Source organism: Pecten maximus, chromosome 16, assembly GCF_902652985.1.
Source record: "Pecten maximus chromosome 16, xPecMax1.1, whole genome shotgun sequence".
Taxonomy (NCBI): domain Eukaryota; kingdom Metazoa; phylum Mollusca; class Bivalvia; order Pectinida; family Pectinidae; genus Pecten; species Pecten maximus.
In genome coordinates, this window is record NC_047030.1 from 36,832,936 (window position 1) to 36,854,814 (window position 21,879).

Consider the following 21,879-nt stretch of genomic DNA (forward strand, 5'->3'; position numbering starts at 1 on the left):
CTATCGCTAATTGGGACACCTGTGGTTGTTTTGACTAGACATGAATGCTTATCACGTCACTCGGCATAACCGGCCGATCCTTTCAACTTGACCGCGAGTGAAGCCTCTCGTGGCCTGTCTATCTAGCTTGAGGGAGCAGGTTAAGAGTAATAGCATGGAAATAATTAAGAGATTTTCAGTCGCAATTAAATAATCAACATACTTAGTTAACACTGCAACAATACACGTATGATTTCCTAATTTACCATACAGTACGAGTGCTGAGAACGCATGTTATTTATACATTTTTGGGGCCTAAAGTTGCAATCAAGTTTCTCGTCTCAATGTAAAAGACTGAATCAACGCTAAAATATCTGATATATATTAATGATTTTTTTTCCGTCACACAGAAGTAATGCAATGATCACACTTACACCCAATTAACCTAAATGTGTCTGTTGATCCAAGTTTGGTATTTACTGGACCGATCGTCGCGAGCTTTCAATGGAGTTTGTCGGAAAAAAAACTTACTTTATGTAATGACATCGCAGCGTGAAAACATATTTTCATCATGACTGACAGCGCGAAAATATCAACACCGCGAACAGTTTGGAGGCTGATTAAGTGAAAATTTCAACGCGCGGAAAATATCCACTTTTACAGTACTTCAGATAAAGAGATTCTAAGTTTTACCGTATTTGACCCCTCTGACCTTGAAAATGTAAAATGCTATTGGTATGAGGGACTTTAGGAATACGCTTATGCATAATCATGAGTGTTATAGGCTATAACACTCATGATTATGCTTGTTCTTCTAGAACTCGAGAAGTTCCCCGAAGAACTTTCTCTATTTGACCAGGGACATTCAAAGATGTCCAGGATTTGACCTTGGAAATGTTAGTTATTTGAGGATTTTTTTATAGCATACTGGTTTTGGTAATAAGAGGACCAGAGAGCCTGTATCGCTTAATTATCCGGTTGGAATTGACCAAATTGTTGGATGTCAAACAATGCTATGGTTATGGAGAACTGATCTCAATTGCTTCAAAGACAAGAGATCCCAGAGGGACCTTAGCGCCCACCATTGAATGATCTTTATAGGTTTCATGTCAGATTGATCTTCTCTCTATCTTTCCCTTCCTCTTACTATTTAAATCTGTGTTACTCTGAGAAACATCTCTCCAGTACTTTTCAAACAAGGGGAATCTATATATGAAATTTGAACTTTAGCAATAATGACTGTCTGTTGTTTTCACCTGTCGGCCATATGTTATATGTTATATTTGAGAAAGATCCCTTCAATACTTTCTGAGAAATAGCGTTAACAAGAATAGTTTACGGATGGAGGGGTGGAGGGACGGATGGACAGACTAGGGATGCAGGGCAATTTGAATAATAAAGCCCAGAAAACAAAGTCCTGACTCCCTAGGATGGAAAGACGCCAGGGATTGTTTTAATAATATTATTATGTTTAATGAAACTATATAAGTTCTTTGGGGTGAGGAAAGACCCCAGGGCCTATTATTACATCATGATTGTGTTTATCTTTTTATGCCCAACAATGCTATAGATATGGTTATGGGGTGGGGATCTCAAAGGCTTCAAAAATATAACAAAGAAACTTATAGTCCCTGGAGGTGGGGAAAGTCCCTCGGGATATATATACATACACACAATGTGTTTCTCTTATTAGAAATATATATATATATACATATATATGACTTCGTCACTCATGTTTGTAAGTACATTGTAATTGTTTTATATATATGTATCAATATATCCCTGACAATGAGCATTAAACAATGTGTTACAGACAGAAATGTTTATACATTTATTTATATATAAGATGTTTTTTAAATTATTCACGATCATGCCTTTGGTGAATTATTTATCTACCGAGGGGATCATCTTCATAAACAATACAATATTGTTCGTGGCAATATATTATCTACTAAATTTGTGAATGTTTATAATTTACTTGTATCTTCGTTGATAACAGGGCAAATTGCCTCAAACATTTGACAGTTTACTTGTCTGCACATGTACTGTTCTTATAACTACTCGACAAATTATATATACAACTGTATACATGATTAAAGTAAATAATGTCCTAGTGATGGATGTACATAATACATATAGACTTTATATCAAAAGTTTAGTGTCCGATAATATAAAAATAATATTATAATCGTATTATGATATATAATGAAAGCGCTCATGCTTTAGGGATCAACATGTTATCCCTGTTAGGCTTTATGAATGGTTGTTCACACATGGAAACTGACACAATTAATGAGGGACAAATCATGACTCCACACTGTCGAGGGTGGGTGACCACGGAGGTTTATAATACAGGGGACCTGTTCCTCAATAGCATACCCGGCCTGTGGGCCCCTAGAGAGGTTTATAATACAGGGGACCTTTTCCTCAATAGCATACCCCGCCCGTGGGCCCCTAGAGAGTTTTATAATACAGGGGACCTGTTCCTCAATAGCATACCCTGCCTGTGGGCCCCTAGAGAGGTTTATAATACAGGGGACCTGTTCCTCAATAGCATACCCCGTCTGTGGGCCCCTAGAGAGGTTTATAATACAGGGGACCTGTTCCTCAATAGCATATACCCCGCCTGTTGGCCCCTAGAGAAGTTTATAATACAGGGGACCTGTTCCTCAATAGCATACCCCGCCTGTGGACCCCTAGAGAGGTTTATAATACAGGGGACCTGTTCCTCAATAGCATACCCCGCCTGTGGGCCCCTAGAGAGGTTTGTAATACAGGAGACCTGTTCCTCAATAGCATACCCCGCCTGTGGGCCCCTAGAGAGGTTTATAATACAAGGGACCTGTTCCTCAATAGCATACCCCGCCTGTGGGCCCCTAGCAGTGATACGTTCTCTACATACATAGATTATATGTAATTAGGGGTGTCACGGTTCAGACTTTTTTCGGTTCGGTTCGGTTTTCATTTTTTTGTCGGTTTTTGGTTATTTCGGTTCTGTTCAGGCAACCTTGTAATCTTTGTTTTTCATATCCTAAACAAGAACTTAAAAGAACATATATGGGCAATAAAACAGTAAAAAAAAACATCACAAAACTTCATCTCAAGGTACATGTATTCATTATTGAATTTTAAAGAAAAAAAGACAAAATCTCTGACTTTCTGCAAGACTGCTACTGCGTCATTTGTTGACTAGATTAGAAAATATAAATAAATTGTTAAACAAACTGTAAAACATTAATACTGTGAGCAACAACACCGTGGCGAACTTTGAATGAGCCTGACCTCGTAGTCCTTGCGGTAATTAGGCTCCCTGTGTTTTAACGTTATGCCGTGTTTACGGGATACGTGTTCCGTCATTGAAGACGTCGATCCTGTTGCATATTTGAATTGCGTTTTTCAAATATTGCACTCATGTAGTTATTGTCTTATTGACATGCTATCCTTGTTAATAAAATTGAAATATTCCCACACAGCTGATTTAAGTTTGGCTGACATCTGTGTCAGGTAAACAATCCTAACCAGTACAGTTGTGTTTTTCATTGCGAATGCGCGACTACATAGTTAATCGTCAAAGGCGTGTATCGTTAAAGATATCAATCATATAACACAAAAAAACACACGCCTTTGCTACAATGCGGACGATAACGACCGACTTATTCAGAACCGAACCGAAATTCACAAACACCACTTTGGTATAACAATGACATCCAAGTAGGGAATAAATTTGTTTTCTATCCACACTGGTTTAAAGCCACTGTTTATACTATAAATGACCTTGTCAAAAATATTTGTGATATGACTTTTTATTCCCTTAATGAATTCCGTCAAAACTATATATAGAATAAATACAAATTTTCTACAATATCATGGTCTAGTCACAGCTGTAAAGCATTTTCTTAGAAGATTTGAGTTTATGATAGAAAGACCAGACTTACCATTTTTACCATCAAACATAGAAATATTTTATAAGAGTAAAAAGGGATCTAAAGACTTTTATAACTGCATCATTACAGCACCTTCAACACCAAATGGGGTAAGAAAATGGAATGAAGAATTTGACTTTGAGTTTAATCATGAAAAATGGGTTAAAATACTTAAACTTCCAGTTACTATCACGAAAAGTTCTAAATTGCAATGGTTTCAAGTTAGAATTTTACATCATATTCTAGTAACTAACACTTTTCTTTTTAAAATAAACATATACCCTCTTCCTTTATGTACACTCTGTAGCATGGAAAGAGAAACTATTGTCCATTGTCTATGGGAATGCACAGAAGTGCAGGAACTACTACAGCGATTTGAAACTTTATGTGACATTTTCCTCATTCCTATTTTGATAAATAAAGAATCTTTTCTTTTTGGTATACTATCATCTCAAGCAAATATGGTTGATAACGAAATTTTAGTAATTATAAAACACTACATCTATAAAAGTAGATGTCTACATAAATCTTTGAGTCTGAATGCTCTTATCAATGTCATTAAAGACCACTTCATTGTTCAGAAATATATCATCAGCAGCAAAAATGAATACATGAAAAGGAAATTTGAAATTAATTGGAGGAAATGGAAAGCCATTGTTGAAATGTAACAGTAGTACAAATAATATTATTAATACTGTATGCCCATCTTACATGTTTTTTATTGTTAATGCTATCGCATGCTCTGACTTTTGCCTATTGTTCGAAAATGTAATGTTTTAATACTCAAATTATACAAGGAATTTTGAATATATTTCGGATATTTTAGCTATGGGACCTCTAACTTCCTTTTCTTTCCTACCTACACCCTTTCTCTCTCTCTTTCTCTCTTTCTCTCTTTATTTCTCTCTTTCTATGTTGTGTGTGTCTCTGTCTCCTACAATATTTAGTGTTACTATTTCAATTTAATACAGTTAATTTTTATCTCTTCAATGTTTGTCTACTGTATTATCCTGGTATGCATGGTGAATGGATGTAAAGGTGTATATGTTTGTGAGATATGTATGCACACATAAAAAAGTTATAATTTAAAAAAGGAAAACTGTATACATGAAAGAGATATGTATGTTTCTTGATTATGTAATATCACGTACAGTGTTTATGTTACATGTTACTGTTGATATTATATAGTAATTTGGATATACATATAACTTTATATATAGCATTAATATTTTGGACAACTTATATGTACTTAAAAGTTCTTTAGCAATATAGTGACTATTATGTCGTTTAATCAATTAACTATACTCAATATTATAGATCTACAATGTATTACATAATACAGTAATGAAAAAAACCCATTAATTGACAGTTTGGTTTTCTTCAGTATATATGTGTGTGAATGTGAAGTGTGTGAATGTGATGTTTATTGCCTTGTAATCCAAAATGAAATGTCTTTGAAAATAAAAAAAATTATAAAAGAAATTCACAAACAGCAAACCGAACCGAACCGTGAGCTTATGAACCGCCTTTCGGTTAACCGTGACACCCCTATATGTGATGCTCATTTATAGTAACACAAATAATTTTTTTCTCTGATTACTCGCAACAATCATGATGTCACCACAAACTTCTCAACTCAAGATTAGCATTATATCTTTAATTGTATTTAATCAATTGTTCTCTGTAGGTACTTAGAAATCTCAAATCGTTGGCGAAAGACAAACTTTGCCAAAAAAATGCGGCCCATGACTATACCTCTCTCGGACTACGTCCTGGGAGGTAAACACTCTTTTTTGAAGTCAAGGGGAATTCCCTGACTGTTACTGCAAGTCTATAAATAGAAACACGTATTTCCTAATACGAAAGGAAAGTACACAAATGAAAGTTGAAATGGATATAATGTTCTTTACAGAAAAGGAATTGATACTACATCAACCTGGTAGAAATTAAACGATTTCCATTAAAAAGTATCCAATTTTCTGATTTTAGGCTACTGATCATGAATATGTCAGCAACTTTCGTTTCGGATAAACCGAACTCACTTTGTGACTTAACATTAATTGGCACCGAGACAATCACTTACTAAACTAATCATGCTTCATTCCATCAAATATTTCAATGAAAAAAATACATTATCTGGTTTTTACCTGGTGATGAATTCAACTTATGTCTAACTCTTCATGCGCCAAACCGACAACCACACCAAGCCTCGCTGTCACCTGAATGATTGGAATGATGAATGATAAGAACGAAGAGCCCGGATGATATTAACATGCGGTGAGCTACAGAACTAGGGTGACCAAACTAAGGAAGACAAGACCGTGTTTCGACTCTAGACAGAATATTAAAATAAGATTATTTTTTTTTTCCAGAACAATGAAGTATTTCTTTATCTACTATTTTCCCAATATTTTTTTCCAGTCTATGACGTAAAATTAAACTAATCTCAGTTATTGCTATGTTGACTGACACAATTATAATATTAAATCTATATGTGTAATAGTAGTGGAAAAATGCACGGCCAGACCGGGGTTCGAACCTGGGACCTCCGAACACTAGCCGGATGCTCTACCGATTGAGGTTCCTGGTCGCCGATGATCGACCCGGTCCAGTTCCGCTACACTCTTCCCTCCCTTTTTTAAAGTCTTCGACCCCGAAGACTTCACAACCCACAACCCAGGTTCGGGTATCCCCTTGTCAAGTATTCAACTCACTTGAAACAAGAGGCCCAGAGGGCCTGTATCGCTCACCTGGTTTCATAAGATATGAAACAAGAATGATGTTTAAGTATATTTGTTGCTGGTATTGCTATGTCAATATATATCATAAGCATTTTATATGGGTACATGTACATCGGTTTTATTTTAATACTAAAAATGCCAAAAAGTTCATTAATCCATGAAATGAAATTGACTTTTGGCGCGACCCTATAGGGATGCTACCACACAAATGTGAGTGATATCCATTGCTTAGTTTCAGAGAAGAACTTGTTTAGACCAATTGACCCCTTTTGACCCTGCCCTCTGCCCCCTGGGAGGTCAGCTCCTTCCTTTATGCAATTTTGAATCCCTACCCCAATATGATGCTACCAGTGAAATCATTGCTAAGTTTCAGAGAATAAGTTGTTTAAATCAATTTAGCCAAATTGACCCCTTTTGGCCACACCTCCAGCCCCCTGGCGGCCAGGGTCAACCCCAACATTTTTACAATTTTGAATCCCCACCTCATAACCATGCTACCATACAAATGTGAGTAATATCCATTGCTTAGTTTCAGAGAAGAAGTTGTTTAAACAAATTGACCAATTTTGGCCCCCGCCCCTAAGATCCCTGGGGGGTCAGTCCCACCATTTGGTAAAATTTTGAATCCCCACCCCATAGGGATGCTACCAGTAAAATATGAGTGATATCTATTGCTTAGTTTCAGAGAAGTCTTTTACCGTATATCAATTTTGCAAACTGACCCCGTTTGGCCCCGCCCCTCAGGCCCCAGGGGCCCGTCATTTGTACAATTTCAAATTCTTACCCCAAGGTGATGCTACCAGGCAAATATGAGCGACAGCCATTGTTCGGTTTCAGAGAAGAAGTCGTTTATATCAATATAGATGGATTGACTACATTCTGCCCCACCCCTCAGGCCCCTGGGGGGTCAGCCCCATCTTTGTACAATTTTGAATCCCCACCCCATAGTAATGCTACCAGGCAAATATAAGCGATAGCCACTGCTTGGTTTCAGAGAAGATGTGGTTTATATGAATATAGCCAGATTGACCACATTCGGTCCCGCCCCTCAGGCCCCTGGGGGGTCAACCCCATCATTTGTACAATTTTGAATCCCCACCCCATAGTGATGCTACCAGGCAAATATTAGCGACAGCCATTGCTTGGTTTCAGAGAAGAAGTTGTTTATATGAATATAGCCGGATTGACCACATTCGGCCCTGCCCCTCAGGCCCCTGGGGGTCAGCCCCATCATTTGTACAATTTTGAATCCCCACCCCATAGTGATGCTACCAGGCAAATATGAGTGATAGCCATTGCTTGGTTTCAGAGAAGAAGTCGTTTATATGAATATAGCCGGATTGACCACATTCGGCCCCGCCCCTCAGGCCCCTGGGGGGTCAGCCCCATCATTTGTACAATTTTGAATCCCCACCCCATAGTGATGCTACCAGGCAAATTTGAGCGATCAGCGGTTATGAAGAAGTCAAATAAGTCAATTGTTGACGGACGGACGGACGACAGACGGACGAGACGACAGACGGACGGACGACGGACGCCACGGTATGGCATAAGCTCACCTTGGTCCTTCGGACCAGGTGAGCTAACAAGGTTTGGTTACAGGCACCAAATGTAGTAGGAGTGGAAAAATGCACGGCCAGACCGGGGTTCGAACCCGGGACCTAGCCGGATGTTCTACCCATTGAGCTACCTGGTCGCCGACGATCGACCCGGTCCAGTTCCGCTACACATGTATATGCCAAGCAGTTTGGGTTTTTACCTATTTGATTAAGATTACTGTAATTAAAGAGAGATATCTATATTTAAAATATATATTTATTCATTTAATAGAAAACAGATATATCTCTATTTTACAGATGAACAGCTAATAGATATCTATTTAAAATAGTGATATCTTTAATTTAGATACAGATACAGACTTTGTAAAGAGAGACCACTTAATCTCCCAGTTAGGTTGACAGAACCTGTATATAGAGACCACTTAAGCTCCCAGTTATGTTGACAGAACCTGTATTATGATGACCACTTAATCTCCCAGTTAGGTTGACAGAACCTGTATAGGGAGACCACTTAATCTCCCAGTTATGTTTACAGAACCTGTATTATGATGACCACTTAATCTCAGTTATGTTGACAGAACCTGTATATAAAGACCACTTAATCTCCCAGTTATGTTGACATAACCTGTATTATGATGACCACTTAATCTCAGTTATGTTGACCGAACCTGTATATAAAGACCACTTAATCTCCCAGTTAGGTTGACAAAATCTGTATTGAGAAGCCACTTCACTTCCCAGTTATGTTGACAGAACCTGTATTGAGAAGCCACTTCACTGCTTAGTTATGTTGACAGAACCTGTATTTAGAGACCACTTAATCTCCCAGTTATGTTGACAGAACCTGTATTTAGAGACCACTTCACTTCCCGGTTATGTTAACAGACCCTGTATAAAGAGACCACTTAATCTCAGTTATATTGACAGAACCTGTGTTTAGAGACCACTTAATCTCCACGTAATGTTGACAGAACCTGTGTTTAGAAACCACTTACTCTTCAAGTTATGTTGATAGAACCTGTATATAGAGACCACTTAATCTCCAAGTTATGTTGACAGAACCTGTATTGAGAGACCACTTCACTTACCAGTAATGTTGACAGAACCTGTATTGAGAGACCACTTCACTTCCCAGTAATGTTGACAGAACCTGTATTGAGAGACCACTTAATCTCCCAGTTATTTTGACAGAACCTGTGTTTAGAGACCACTTAATCTCCCAGTTATGTTGACAGAACCTGTGTTTAGAGACCACTTCATCTCCCAGTTATGTTAACAGAACCTGTATTGAGAGACCACTTCACTTCCCAGTAATGTTGACAGAACCTGTATTGAGAGATCACTTATTCTCCAAGTAATGTTGACAGAACCTGTGTTTAGAGACCACTTAATCTCCTAGTTATGTTGACAGAACCTGTGTTTAGAGACCACTTCATCTCCCAGTTATGTTAACAGAACCTGTATTGAGAGACCACTTCACTTCCCAGTAATGTTGACAGAACCTGAGTGAAGTGGGGGATCAATAAGTAAATTGATTTACCTTGAGAGAGCATACAGTGGTGATACATACTATATCAGTGATACACATGGGGGTTTAGTTATAAATAGTCTGGTCACAAATATGTAAATATGTTCTTAATTCCAATCAAAATACTGATAAACTGTGTAATACCTACCTAAAACAAGTCAACTTCACGGATTAGATTCTTCTTTACAGTACAGGTAGTTGAAGTCTAGTTGCTGACAATTTAATGTAGAACTCCAAAATGTCAATTATGCACACACAGACAGCAAAATTAGTCAACAATTCTATTTAAGACAAATGTCCAGTAGCGAATCTCTTTATACACAGGAGGACATAGGTATCTCATAATCATCCAACAAGTTCTTGTGTTAGTGCTGTAAACACTGGTGTTATGAAGATATGGTGGACTTTCCAGTGACGTATGATCTTAAGACAACCAATAGTTATTTGTGTATTTGTCATGTGACATATCTTTCTAACACGTCACTTATATAATTAAACATACATTGAGGATTTTCAAGTTATATATAATCTATCTGTATTTTAGAACCCAAACCACCATAACATGTAACACAATACTACAATCATACACGCTCGACTGACTGGCAATAAGAAGTAAGACAGGGCTTTCTTTATACAAGTTGTATTCTATTCAGAGTTACACAATTGGATCGGAGGATACACGTAGAGTAATTCAATCCACAGGTTTTTAAATTGGTCTTCTGATGGTATCCACTGATTACATACCACATATGAGTAAGGAACCTTGATAGAAAGGGGCTATGGAAGGGGAGAGTGTGACGGGGAGAAGGGGCTATATTTAGGGGAAAGGTCTGACAGGGATAGGGGCTATGGAGGAGAAGGTGTGACATAGAGGTAGGGGCTATGGAAGGGGAGAGTGTGACTGGGGGAAGGGGCAATATTGAGGGGAAAGGTCAGACAGGGATAGGGGTTATGGAGGAGAAGGTGTGACATAGAGGTAGGGGCTATGGTGGGGAGAGTGTGGCAGAGGTGTAGGGGCTATGGAGGGAGTTACAGAGGTGTAGGGGCTATGGAGGGAGTTACAGAGGTGTAGGGGCTATGGAGGGAGTTACAGAGGTGTAGGGGCTATGGAGGGAGTTACAGAGGTGTAGGGGCTATGGAGGGAGTTACAGAGGTGTAGGGGCTATGGAGGGAGTTACAGAGGTGTAGGGGGACTATGGAGGGAGTTACAGAGGTGTAGGGGCTATGGAGGGAGTTACAGAGGTGTAGGGGCTATGGAGGGAGTTACAGAGGTGTAGGGGCTATGGAGGGAGTTACAGAGGTGTAGGGGCTATGGAGGGAGTTACAGAGATGTAGGGGCTATGGAGGGAGTTACAGAGGTGTAGGGGCTATGGAGGGGGTTACAGAGGTGTAGGGGACTATGGAGGAGTTACAGAGGTGTAGGGGACTATGGAGGGCGTTACAGAGTTGTAGGGGCTATGGAGGGGAGAGTGTGGCAGAGGTGTAGGGGCTATGGAGGGAGTTACAGAGGTGTAGGGGCTATGGAGGGAGTTACAGAGGTGTAGGGGCTATGGAGGGAGTTACAGAGGTGTAGGGGCTATGGAGGGAGTTACAGAGGTGTAGGGGCTATGGAGGGAGTTACAGAGGTGTAGGGGCTATGAGGGAGTTACAGAGGTGTAGGGGCTATGGAGGGAGTTACAGAGGTGTAGGGGCTATGGAGGGAGTTACAGAGGTGTAGGGGCTATGGAGGGAGTTACAGAGGTGTAGGGGATATGAGGGAGTTACAGAGGTGTAGGGGCTATGGAGGGAGTTACAGAGGTGTAGGGGCTATGGAGGGAGTTACAGAGGTGTAGGGGCTATGGAGGGGAGTTACAGAGGGTGTAGGGGCTATGGAGGGAGTTACAGAGGTGTAGGGGCTATGGAAGGGAGTTACAGAGGTGTAGGGGCTATGAGGGAGTTACAGAGGTGTAGGGGCTATGGAGGGAGTTACAGAGGTGTAGGGGCTATGGAGGGAGTTACAGAGGTGTAGGGGCTATGGAGGGAGTTACAGAGGTGTAGGGGCTATGGAGGGAGTTACAGAGGTGTAGGGGACTATGAAGGGCGATACAGAGTGGTAGGGGCTATGGAGGGCTGTTACAGAGGTATAGGTGGCTATGGAGGGAGTTACAGAGGTGTAGGGGGCTATGAAGGGAGTCACAGAGGTGTAGGTCTATGAAGGGAGTTACAGAGGTGTAGGGGCTATGGAGGGAGTTACAGAGGTGTAGGGGCTATGGAGGGAGTTACAGAGGTGTAGGGGCTATGGAGGGAGTTACAGAGGTGTAGGGGCTATAGAGGGAGTTACAGAGGTGTAGGGGCTATGGAGGGAGTTACAGAGGTGTAGGGCTATGGAGGGAGTTACAGAGATGTAGGGGCTATGGAGGGAGTTACAGAGGTGTAGGGGACTATGGAGGGAGTTACAGAGGTGTAGGGGCTATGAAGGGAGTCACAGAGGTGTAGGGACTATGGAGGGAGTTACAGAGGTGTAGGGGCTATGGAGGGAGTTACAGAGGTGTAGGGGCTATGGAGGGAGTTACAGAGGTGTAGGGGCTATGGAGGAGAGTTACAGAGGTGTAGGGGCTATGGAGGGAGTTACAGAGGTGTAGGGGCTATAGACGGAGTTACAGAGGTGTAGGGGCTATGGAGGGAGTTACAGAGGTGTAGGGGACTATGGAGGGGGTTACAGAGGTGTAGGGGACAATGGAGAGGGAGTTACAGAGGTATAGGGGACTATGAAGGGCGATACAGAGTTGTAGGGGCTATGGAGGGAGTTACAGAGTTGTAGGGGACTATGGAGGGAGTTACAGGGGTGTAGGGGGCTATGGAGGGGGTTACCTAGGTGTAGGGGGCTATGGAGGGAGTTACAGAGGTGTAGGGGACTATGGAGAGGGAGTTACAGAGGTGTAGGGGACTATGAAGGGCGATACAGAGTGGTAGGGGCTATGGAGGCTGTTACAGAGGTGTAGGTGGCTATGGAGGGAGTTACAGAGGTGTAGGGGGCTATGAAGGGAGTCACAGAGGTGTAGGGGCTATGAAGGGAGTTACAGAGGTGTAGGGGACTATGAAGGGAGTTACAGAGTGTAGGGGCTATTGAGGGAGTTACAGAGGTGTAGGGGCTATGGAGGGAGTTACAGAGATGTAGGGGCTATGGAGGGAGTTACAGAGGTGTGGAGGCTATGGAAGGAGTCACAGAGGTGTAGGGGCTATGGAGGGAGTTACAGAGGTGTAGGGGACTATGAAGGGAGTTACAGAGGTGTAGGGGCTATGGAGGGAGTTACAGAGGTGTAGGGGCTATGGAGGGAGTTACAGAAGTGTAGGGGCTATGGAGGGAGTTACAGAGGTGTAGGGGCTATGGAGGGAGTTACAGAGGTGTAGGGGCTATGGAGGGAGTTACAGAGGTGTAGGGGCTATGGAGGGAGTTACAGAGGTGTAGGGCTATGGAGGGAGTTACAGAGGGTGTAGGGGATATGGAGGGAGTTACAGAGGTGTAGGGGCTATGGAGGGAGTTACAGAGGTGTAGGGGCTATGGAGGGAGTTACAGAGGTGTAGGGGCTATGGAGGGAGTTACAGAGGTGTAGGGGCTATGGAGGGAGTTACAGAGATGTAGGGGCTATGAAGGGAGTCACAGAGGTGTAGGGACTATGGAGGGATTTACAGAGGTGTAGGGGCTATGGAGGGAGTTACAGAGATGTAGGGGCGATGGAGGGAGTTACAGAGGTGTAGGGACTATGGAGGGAGTTATAGAGGTGTAGGGGCTATGAAGGGAGTCACAGAGGTGTAGGGACTATGGAGGGAGTTACAGAGGTGTAGGGGCTATGAAGGGAGTCACAGAGGTGTAGGTGGCTATGGAGGGAGTTACAGAGGTGTAGGTGGCTATGGAGGGAGTTACAGAGATGTAGGGGCTATGGAGGGAGTTACAGAGGTGTAGGGGACTATGGAGAGAGTTACAGAGATGTAGGGGCTATGGAGGGAGTCCCAGAGATGTAGGGGATATGGAGGAAGTTACAGAGATGTAGGTTCATCTCATCCAATAGTCCCTGTGCTAGTACAAACAAACAGGTGACATTGTGGACTTTCCAGTGACGTACGATCCTAAAACATCCCATAGTTATTGTTAGTAAGTCACAGGACACATCTTGGTACATTTGTTATAAACGTTTTATTGTTTATTCTAAGGCCATATCACTCTGACATTAACACAATACAACCACGTCAGTTAGATCTCGACACGCGACAGACACTGATAGCTTCTGGTGTATTGTCATTCAGAATTAAACAATAGGAGTACTGGGTATACACAGAGTCATTCAGTCTACAAAGGATTTCAATTCGCTTTTTGACAACATTGGGGTCAGTCACGATCAACCTGTACATACATCCAACTGGCTTCTAATTCTAAAGAGTCAAAAATGGGATTTCCTAACATAAATACTAATGTTAATTCTTCCCCAAGGAAAATCGTGACATCGCAGGGGAAATTCAGTGTTGTAATTTTGTTGCGAGTGTAAATTAATATATAGGTTTAATATTGTAATTTTGTTGCGAGTGTAAATTAATATATAGGTTTAATATTGTAATTTATTGAGTGAGTCTACCTTAGTATAAAGGTTTATTATTGTAATTTTGGAGTGAGTCTACATTAATATATAGGTTTATTATTGTAATTTATTGAGTGAGTCTACCTTAATATATAGGTTTATTATTGTAATTTATTGAGTGAGTCTACATTAATATAAAGGTTTATTATTAGCTCACCTGGCCCGAAGGGCCAGTGAGCTTATGGCATGGCGCAGCGTCCGTCGTCCGTCCGTCGTCCGTCCGTCAACTTTTCCTTTAAATCGCTACTAGTCCTAAACTACTCAGTGGATTTTGACCAAATTTGGTCTGAAGCATCCTTGGGTGAAGGGGAACCAATTTTGTATAAACGGTGGGTCTGTCCCCCCAGGGGCCTTAGGGGCGGGGCCCAATAGGGAAAATATAGCAAATTCTTCAAAATCCTTCTTCTTCTGTAGAAATGAAGGGATTTGATTCATATTTGGTCTGAAGCATCCTTGGATGAAGGGGAACCAATTTTGTATAAACGGTGGGTCTGTCCCCCCAGGGGCCTTAGGGGCGGGGCCCAATAGGGAAAATATAGCAAATTCTTCAAAATCCTTCTTCTTCTGTAGAAATAAAGGGATTTGATTCATATTTGGTCTGAAGCATCCTTGGATGAAGGGGAACCAAATTTGTATAAACGGTGGGTCTGGCCCCCCAGGGGCCTTAGGGGGCGGGGCCCAATAGGGAAAATATAGCAAATTCTTCAAAATCCTTCTTCTTCTGTAGAAATGAAGGGATTTGATTCATATTTGGTCTGAAGCCTCCTTGGGTGAAGGGGAACCAGTTTTGTATAAACGGTGGGTCTGGCCCCCCAGGGGCCTTAGGGGCGGGGTCCAATAGGGGAAATATAGCAAATTCTTCAAAATCCTTCTTCTTCTGTAGAAATGAAGGGATTTGATTCATATTTGGTCTGAAGCCTCCTTGGGTGAAGGGGAACCAGTTTTGTATAAACGGTGGGTCTGGCCCCCCAGGGGCCTTAGGGGTGGGGCCCGATAGGAGAAATATAGCAAATTCTTTAAAATCCTTCTTCTTCTGTAGAAATGAAGGGATTTGATTCATATTTGGTTTGAAGCATCCTTGGGTGAAGGGGAACCAATTTTGTATAAACGGTGGGTCTGGCCCCCCAGGGGCCTGGGGGGTGGGGCCCAATAGGGGAATATTGCATATTCTTTAAAATCCTTCTTCTTCTGCAGGAATAAAGGGATTTGATCCATGTTTGGTCTGAAGCATCCTTGGGTGAAGGGGAACCAATTTTGTATAAACGGTGGGTCTGGCCTCCTAGGGGCCTGAGGGGCGGGGCCCAATAGGGGAAATATAGCAAATTCTTTGAAATCCTTCTTCTTCTGTAGGAATAAAGGGATTTGATCCATATTTGGTCTAAACATCCTTGGGTGAAGGGGAACCAATTTTGTATAAACGGTGGGTCTGGCCCCCCAGGGGCCGTAGGGGTGGGGCCCAATAGGGGAAATATAGCAAATTCTTTAAAATCCTTCTTCTTCTGTAGAAATGAAGGGATTTGATTCATATTTGGTCTGAAGCCTCCTTGGGTGAAGGGGAACCAATTTTGTATAAACGGTGGGTCTGGCCCCCCAGGGGCCTGGGGGGATGGGGCCCAATAGGGGAATATTGCATATTCTTTAAAATCCTTCTTCTTCTGCAGGAATAAAGGGATTTGATCCATGTTTGGTCTGAAGCATCCTTGGGTGAAGGGGAACCAATTTGTATAAACGGTGGGTCTGGCCTCCCAGGGGCCTGAGGGGTGGGACCCAATAGGGGAAATATAGCAAATTCTTTGAAATCCTTCTTCTGCTGTAGAAATGAAGGGATTTGATCCAAGTTTGGTCTGAAGCATCCTTGGGTGAAGGGGAACCAATTTTGTATAAACGGTGGGTCTGGCCTCCCAGGGGCCTGAGGGGTGGGACCCAATAGGGGAAATATAGCAAATTCTTTAAAATCCTTCTTCTGCTGTAGAAATGAAGGGATTTGATCCATATTTGGTCTGAAACATCCTTGGGTGAAGGGGAACCAATTTTGTATAAACGGTGGGTCTGGCCCCCCAGGGGCCTGGGGGGTGGGGCCCAATAGGGGAATATTGCATATTCTTTAAAATCCTTCTTCTTCTGCAGGAATAAAAGGATTTGATCCATGTTTGGTCTGAAGCATCCTTGGGTGAAGGGGAACCAATTTTGTATAAACGGTGGGTCTGGCCCCCCAGGGGCCTGGGGGGTGGGGCCCAATAGGGGAATATTGCATATTCTTTAAAATCCTTCTTCTTCTGCAGGAATAAAAGGATTTGATCCATGTTTGGTCTGAAGCATCCTTGGGTGAAGGGGAACCAATTTTGTATAAACGGTGGGTCTAGCCTCCCAGGGACCTGGGGGGTGGGGCCCAATAGGGGAATATAGCATATTTTTAGCCCACCATCATCAGATGGTGGGCTATTCAAATCGCCCTGCGTCTGTGGTCCGTGGTCCGTCCCTCCGTCCGTCCGTCCGTCCGTCCGTCCGTCCGTCCGTCCCTCCGTCCGTCCGTCCGTCCGTAAACAATTCTTGTTATCGCTAATCCTCAGAAAGTACTGAAGGGATCTTTCTCAAATTTCATATGTAGGTTCCCCTTGGTGCCTAGTTATGCATATTGCATTTTGAGACCAATCGGAAAACAAGATGGCCGACAGGCAGCCATCTTGGATTTTGACAATTGAAGTTTGTTATCGCTATTTCTCAGAAAGTACTGAAGGGATCTTTCTCAAATTTCATATGTAGGTTCCTCTTGGTTCCTAGTTATGCATATTGCATTTTGAGACCGATCGGAAAACAAGATGGCCGACAGACAGCCATCTTGGATTTTGACAATTGAAGTTTGTTATCGCTATTTCTCAGAAAGCAATGAAGGGATCTTTCTCAAATTTCATATGCAGGTTCCCCTCGGTGCCTAGTAATGCATATTGCATTTTGAGACTGATCAGAAAACAACATGGCCGACAGGCAGCCATCTTGGATTTTGACAATTGAAGATTGTTATCGCTATTTCTCAGAAAGTAATGAAGGGATCTTTCTGAAATTTCATATGCAGGTTCCCCTCGGTGCTTAGTTATGCATATTACATTTTGAGACTAAACAGAAAGCAACATGGCCGACAGGCAGCCATCTTGGATTTTGACAATTGAAGTTTGTTATCGCTGTTTTCTCAGAAAGCACTGAAGGGATCTTTCTGAAATTTCATTTGCAGGTTCCCCTCGGTGCCTAGTTATGCATATTGCATTTTGTGACTAATCAGAAAACAATATGGCCGACAGGCAGCCATCTTGGATTTTGACAATTGAAGTTTGTTATCGCTATTTCTGAGAAAGTACTGAAGGGATCTTTCTCAAATTTCATATGTAGGTTCCCCTCAGTGCCTAGTTTTTCATATTGGGACCAATCCGAAAACAACATGGCCGACAGACAGCCATTATCGCTAAATCTTAAATTTTATATATATAGGTTCCCCTTGTTTGAAAAGTACTAGAGGGCTGTTTCTGAATTTACACAGATTAGTAAGACTTAGAGGAAGGGAAAAGTAGAGAAAAGATCAATCTGACATAGAACCTATAAAGATCATTCAATGGTGGGCGCCAAGATCCCTCTGGGATCTCTTGTTTAAAATCCTTCTTCTTCTGCAGGAATAAAGGGATTTGATCCATGTTTGGTCTGAAGCATCCTTGGGTGAAGGGGAACCAATTTTGTATAAATGGTGGGTCTGGCCCCCCAGGGGCTTGGGGGGTGGGGCCCAATAGGGGAATATAGCATATTCTTTAAAATCCTTCTTCTTCTGCAGGAATAAAGGGATTTGATCCATGTTTGGTCTGAAGCATCCTTGGGTGAAGGGGAACTAATTTTGTATAAACGGTGGGTCGACCTCCCAGGGCCTTAGGGGCGGGGCCCAATAGGGGAAATATAGCAAATTCTTTGAAATCCTTCTTCTTCCGTAGGAATAAAGGGATTTGATCCATATTTGGTCTGAAACATCCTTGGGTGAAGGGAAACCAATTTTGTATAAACGGTTGGTCTGGCCCCCAGGGGCCTTAGGGGTGGGGCCCAATAGGGGAAATAGGGTTAATCCTTTAAATCGCTACTAGTCATAAAGTTATAAATGAATTTGAACCAAATTTGGTCAGTAACATTCTTGGGAGAAGGGGAACAGAGTTTGTATACATTTTTACTCTGAACCCCCAGGGGCCTGAGGGGCGGGGCCAAATAGGGGAAATAGATATTAGTCTTTAAATCGCTACTAGTCATAAAGTTTTTAATGGATTTTAACTAGATTTGGTCAGGAACATCCTTGGGGGAATGTGAACAGAGTTTGTATTAATTTTTACTCTGAACTCCCAGGGGCCTGAGGAGCCGGCCAAATAGGGGAAATAGGGTTAATCTTTTAAATCACTGCTAGTCATAAAGTTATGAATGAATTAGAAACTTTGGTCAGGAACATCCTTGGGAGAAGGGGAACAGAGTTTGTATACATTTTTACTCTGAATCCCCAGGGGCCTGAGGGGCGGGGCCAAATAGGGGAATAGAGATTAGCCTTAAATCGCTACTGGTCATAAAATTTTTCATGGATTTTAATTAGATTTGGTCAGGAACATCCTTGGGGGAAGGGGAACCGAGTTTGTATAAATTTTTACTCTGAACCCTCAGGGGCCTGAGGGGCGGGGCCAAATAGGGGAAATAGGGTTAATCCTTTAAATCGCTACTAGTCATAAAGTTATGAATGAATTTGAACCAAATTTGGTCAGGAACTATCATTGGGAGAAGGGGAACAGAGTTTGTATAAATTTTTACTCTGAATCCCCAGGGGCCTGAGGGGCGGGGCCAAATAGAGGAAATAGGGTTAATCATTTAAATCGCTACTAGTCATAAAGTTATGAATGAATTTGAACAGGAACATCCTTGTGAGAAGGGGGAACAGAGTTTGTATAAATTTTTACTCTGAACCCTCAGGGGCCTGAGGGGCGGGGCCAAATAGGGGAAATAAGGTTAATCCTTTAAATCGCTACTAGTCATAAAGTTATGAATGAATTTGAACCAAATTTGGTCAGGAACTATCATTGGGAGAAGGGGAACAGAGTTTGTATAAATTTTTACTCTGAATCCCCAGGGGCCTGAGGGGCGGGGCCAAATAGGGGAATAGAGATTAGTCTTTAAATTGCTACAAGTCATAAAGTTATCAATGAATTAGAACCATATTTGGTCAGGAACATCCTTGGGGGGAGGGAAACAGAGTTTGTATAAATTTTACTCTGAACACCCAGGGGCCTGAGGGGCGGAGTCTAAGAGGCCCAAGGGTCTTTCCCCACCCTAAGGGACTTAGTTTCTTCAAACACAATTAGGTTGTAAAAATAATCCATAGGGTCTTTCAGTCCCTTAGAGAGTATGTGTATGAATAAATTGAACATGAACATTATTTTGACATTTGGTCAAATCCAACCAGGTGAGCGATACAGGCCCCATGGGCCTCTTGTTGTAATTTTGGAGTGAGTCTACCTTAATATATAGGTTTATTATTGTAATTTATTGAGCGAGTCTACCTTAGTATATAGGTTTATTATTGTAATTTTGTTGAGAGTCTACATTAATATATAGGTTTATTATTGTAATTTATTGAGTGAGTCTACCTTAGTATATAGGTTTATTATTGTAATTTTGGAGTGAGTCTACATTAATATATAGGTTTATTATTGTAATTTAGGAGTGAGTCTACATTAATATATAGGTTTATTATTGTAATTTAGGAGTGAGTCTACATTAATATATAGGTTTATTATTGTAATTTTGTTGAGAGTCTACATTAATATATAGGTTTATTATTGTAATTTTGTTGAGTCTACATTAATATATAGGTTTATTATTGTAATTTTGTTGAGAGTCTACATTAATATATAGGTTTATTATTGTAATTTTGTTGGGAGTCTACATTAATATATAGGTTTATTATTGTAATTTTGTTGAGAGTCTACATTAATATATAGGTTTATTATTGTAATTTTGGAGCGAGTTGTTATTGATGTGTTATCTTTAAAATTGATAGATTACAATTAAGACTGAGCTTTTCTTACAGAACATGATCTTTAAATCAATGGAAATTGTCCAATTCTTTTTAATCACATAGTATTTTAACAGAATTAGACCATTTCAATTTATATAATGTAAAGAAAATCTCACTCGTAGTTGCAATTCATTAAAATCTAAAAATTGATAAATTTGAGATACGGCCCTTTACTTTTAGGCACTCCATGTTGGAGATACGTCCTTGTTCCACTAAACAATCTGATAAACCCTGTGGATTTCAATCAAATGTCCATTTCTAAACATCGACATCCTTGCATTCGCTATAACTACATTGTTTACACATCCTAGTTAATTCAATATTTACAAGCTTGTTCTATCACAGTTCCCGTTTAAGATGTTGCCACTGACATAGAAATTAAAAGATTTTGGGAGATTCAGGTTGACAGAGACAATGGGCAAGTTTGCTGGTCGACATCATACTATTCGGAAATGTTCCTTATGTGATATGAAGTCGGACATGTTTAATTCTTGTTGATATGCCAAGTGGTTTCGTTGTCACCACCCTGACTGTACTTAAACTCAGATTTGACCTAATTTTGTTTGATGGGTGTTGTCGATTTGACCTAGTTTTGTTTGATGGGTGTCGTCGATTTGACCTAGTTTTGTTTGATGGGTGTCGTCGATTTGACCTAGTTTTGTTTGATGGGTGTCGTTGATTTGACCTAGTTTTGTTTGATGGGTGTCGTCGATTTGACCTAGTTTTGTTTGATGGGTGTCGTCGATTTGACCTAGTTTTGTTTGATGGGTGTCGTCGATTTGACCTAGTTTTGTTTGATGGGTGTTTTACTGTTGTTCTTGAGCACCTCATCTTATTATCCTTGTACTTTTCCAGGAGTTTCTATGAAACGCGATATTTTCCCTTTGTTTAATTGATTTTGAGTTTGAATTATCCTGTTGGCATTCTATTCTGTTCTTAAACCAAAAGTAATCAGAACTGTAAGTCAATGGCTATCCCTCATTTGTGACATTGGCAACAAAATGACATCTATCATTTCGGAAAAATTGTACCATTGTATTTATTCGAGAATCTATCATTTAATTTACTACTTGATTTAAATTAACTAAAATGTGATTTAACCATATATGTATACAAGGGTACCATGGGGCTGAACAATATGAGCTGGTCGTATGACAGGGTACCCTGGGGCTGAACAATATAAGCTGGTCGTATGCCAGGGTACCCTGGGGCTGAACAATATAAGCTGGTCGTATGCCAGGGTACCCTGGGGCTGAACAATATAAGCTGGTCGTATGCCAGATTTTGTGCAAAGAATTTTCTGGCATATATCAATAACAAATATTGACTGCCAAAATCCAGGAGCGTCGCCTGTCAGCCATTTTGGTTTTTAAATGCCACCCAATATTGAATGAGCACAACTATGGATGAGTCAATTGTAATTGTACTGAGTGTGAAGATAGGACAGATAG

General features: G+C 41.2%; 1 protein-coding gene across 1 annotated transcript in view; it reads right to left on the reverse strand.

Annotated features, from left to right (window-relative positions):
* The window catches only part of LOC117314740, a gene marked incomplete in the record, with an annotated part of 896,274 nt that extends 886,162 nt beyond the window's left edge, over positions 1–10,112 (reverse strand). The window contains 2 exon segments of the mRNA XM_033868831.1: positions 6,050–6,121; positions 9,879–10,112.
* Between the last annotated feature and the right edge of the window lie 11,767 nt (positions 10,113–21,879).